Source organism: Macrosteles quadrilineatus, unplaced genomic scaffold (genome assembly GCF_028750875.1).
Source record: "Macrosteles quadrilineatus isolate MER2022 unplaced genomic scaffold, UCM_ALF_1.0 Scaffold_15__1_contigs__length_3749704, whole genome shotgun sequence".
Classification (NCBI taxonomy): Eukaryota; Metazoa; Arthropoda; class Insecta; order Hemiptera; family Cicadellidae; genus Macrosteles; species Macrosteles quadrilineatus.
The window spans coordinates 3,410,980-3,414,277 of record NW_026542608.1 but is presented as its reverse complement, the minus strand read 5'-3'; the positions used below and the strand labels follow the sequence as shown (position 1 = coordinate 3,414,277).

The window sequence follows — 3,298 nt, the reverse complement described above, 5'->3', positions numbered from 1 at the left end:
TTGGATAAGTTAAGGATTATTATTTAAGTTACAAATAATATAAACTAATTAGAATCACACACTATCCAAACTAGTTTTATAAAATGAATTTCTACCTACTAGAAAAGCCACAAGATAAACAAATTATATAAACCTAATAAAATATATCGCTAATTTCTAAGAACTTGTTACGAGTTGTACATTTTTTTATGGAGATTTAAAAAGTATTGCCAAGTTTATCCAAGCCTGAATGGAAACAGTACTATTTTCTCTAAGATCTTTTGTAAGATGAGTAATCTCTAGAAATTGTGTGACATCACAAATATACCCGTGTTGCAGACAAGACCCCCTGGATTCGGTTAAGGATCTCACCCAAACACACAACTTTAACTGCTGGACGAAGGTGAGTGTCAATGAAATTATCTCTACCGTTAAGAAATTCAAAGCCTCGGCAACTCAAGATGTAAATGGAGTGTCAACTAATATCTTAAAATCTGTAATAGACTTAATTGCACCACCCCTCGCAGATCTGATTAATCTTTGCCTAGCTAAGGGTATGTTTCCTGATAATTTAAAAATAGCCCGGACGATACCCATCTACAAGAAAGGGGACCCTTCACTCCTGTCCAACTTCAGACCGATATCTATCCTCCCATCTTTCTCCAAGGTGATAGAGACCGTTATGAAGAAACAACTAATAGCCTACTTGGAAGGTAATGCCATTCTGACGGAAGCCCAACACGGATTCAGAGGTAAACACTCGACCACTTCTGCACTTTTAAGCCTTGTTGACGTTATTTCCAGTGCTTTTGAGGAGGGTGAGTCTGTCCTGCTAAGTTTGTGTGACTTGAGCAAGGCATTCGATGTCGTAAACCACAAAATCCTTCTTGCTAAACTGAGTAGGTATGGGGTGGGTGGCGCAGTCCTTGGCTCACTGACTGAATACCTGAGTGACCGCAAACAGTATGTCACTCTGAGAGGTGCCTCTTCCAGCGTTGGCAGCATACCTCACGGCGTGCCGCAGGGCTCGGTGCTGGGGCCGGTGCTATTCACTATCATGATCAATGACCTCTCACTTAACAACCGTACTCTACTGTTTGCTGATGATACTACTCTGTTCTCTAGAGGGAAAGACCTAGAGGATCTCCGTGGAGAAGCTACTGTCCTACTGGAAGAAGCGAAGAGCTGGTTTGCCGTCAATAGGCTCAAGGTGAATGAGGACAAGACACAGACCATCCTGTGTACCCTCAAACCTGTTGTGGAAGATGAGGCTGTAAAACTCCTGGGCTTCTGGCTCGACCCCAGGTTAAATTGGAAGCATCACATAAACAAGGTATGTGTTAGACTATCTAGAGTTACTTACCTACTAAGAAGACTTCGTCCTACTTTAAGTCAACCCTCTCTGCTGATGGTCTATCACGCCCTCTTCCACAGCCATGTGTCGTACGGCCTTGTCCTATGGGGCCATTCTACAGCAGCCCATGACATCCTACTGCTCCAGAAGAAAGCCATGAGGATAGTGTCATCTGCTGGCTACAAGCAGCACTGCCGCCCTATATTCATCCGGCATAGGGTGCTCACTGTATTCAGCCAGTATATCCTCGACATCCTTGTACTGCTCAAAGACAAGGTGGGACTCTTTGGCAGGAGGGAGGAGGTCCACACTCACAATACCCGCAGAGCCCCAGACCTTGATATGCCTCGGTGCCGACTTGCACAGACAATGAGGAGTTACCCGCGTTCGGCAATTAGGGTCTTCAACACCTTGCCTAAGCGAGTGCGTGACATGGACCTGCCAGACTTTAAGAGGGCGATTCGTGATGGACTGCTAAATAGGCCATTGTACGCCTTGCATGAGTTGGAAAGTGAACCCCTTTTTTTTAACGTGACACGTCCACCACAAAAGTAGAAGTAAAAGTATATGTAGATATTTTTTAGTGTTTTTATGTAAATAGTATTATGACGCAATCTATCCGACATGTCGGTCAACGATGTAGAAGACAAGTATTTCAAGTAAGTACAAAAACAAAGTTTAATCATGTAGAGTTAGCCGTTGTTGATTCTACCGCTCTCTGCTCTCCTGATACGTTTTCAACTAGACTGTTGCATTTTACATGAAAAATCGCTTTTATTTTCACGAACGCAACGCAACAGCAGTCACCCAGCAGTCACGTTTCATTTATAAATTATCTTAATAATTGTATAACAAACTGAAGCTAAATTCGATAATTGTTTTCCATAATGATGATGGTGGTTCTTGATTCATCGATCTAAAAGTGCAAACTGACTATCTGTTAAACCATTTTTATTACTTGATGCATCATAAACCCTAGTGAAACTATGGAACGTAGCTTGTTCCATAATTATTATAAAATATAAAATAATAAATACAGAATTATTTACATTTGGCAAACTTTTTCAAAAACAATAATATGTATAATGTTGTAAACCTGATTGCATACATTTCACTCTTTATACTACTTTACTCTTTATACTACTTTATACTCTTTATACTATTTTATACTCTTTAAACTACTTTATACTTTATAGACGTGAGGAGGATTATTTCGAACACATCACAGTAAATACATTGACAAGAATCAAATGATTTTCAAGTTGTTTGTCTCATTGTGAAACTATTTATATTTTGTTTAAAGATATTTTTCAAAGATCATAGCGAAAAAATATTTATTGAATTGTGGGTTTTATTGAACATTGGATAGACAAAAATATCGCCCAACAGGTGGAGTCGAACCACTCCGACGCTAATCGGCTACAGGTTTGAAGCCTGCACCCCGGACCGCCGAGGTTCAGTTGGGCAGTGTAGTGGAGAGTGTGCGAGCTATATATGCGGACGTTGGTTGCGACGATTCCTGCGAGAACTAAACATTTATAATCGTAATTACTCATTAACTACCACTCGAGAACCTGTGCAAATGCCGTTTAATTAAATTATACGTAAATAAGTTAATTTTATAAAAGTATCGCTTGTCGCAGTTTTTATTACACAATTTTATATCTTAATAGTTTCGAAAAAATTGACTGGTGCGACATCTGTTGGGAAAACTAGAAAGCATTTGGAGTCGTTGTTTACTAATAATTGGTAGTACTAATGCATCTGTTGCTCGAATTCGAGCAATTGCTAAGTATTACAGGCGTTATTTTCAAAACTAATAACAGTCAAAATTTCCTATGACTTAAAAAAGTCTATTTAAAGATAATGTTATCAATCACTCCACTCTAGTTATCGAAACTGAAAACGAACTCACTCAAAAAAAATGCTCACTTTACTCCAGTTATTGAAACTAAAAACTAACTC

At 39.3% G+C, this 3,298-nt stretch overlaps 1 non-coding gene across 1 annotated transcript; it reads right to left on the bottom strand.

The window, feature by feature from the left end:
* Nucleotides 1–2,712: 2,712 nt before the first annotated feature.
* On the bottom strand, nt 2,713–2,799 carry Trnastop-uca (transfer RNA opal suppressor (anticodon UCA)). The gene has a single exon. It is a non-coding gene; the product is annotated as a tRNA-Sec (tRNA).
* Between the last annotated feature and the right edge of the window lie 499 nt (nt 2,800–3,298).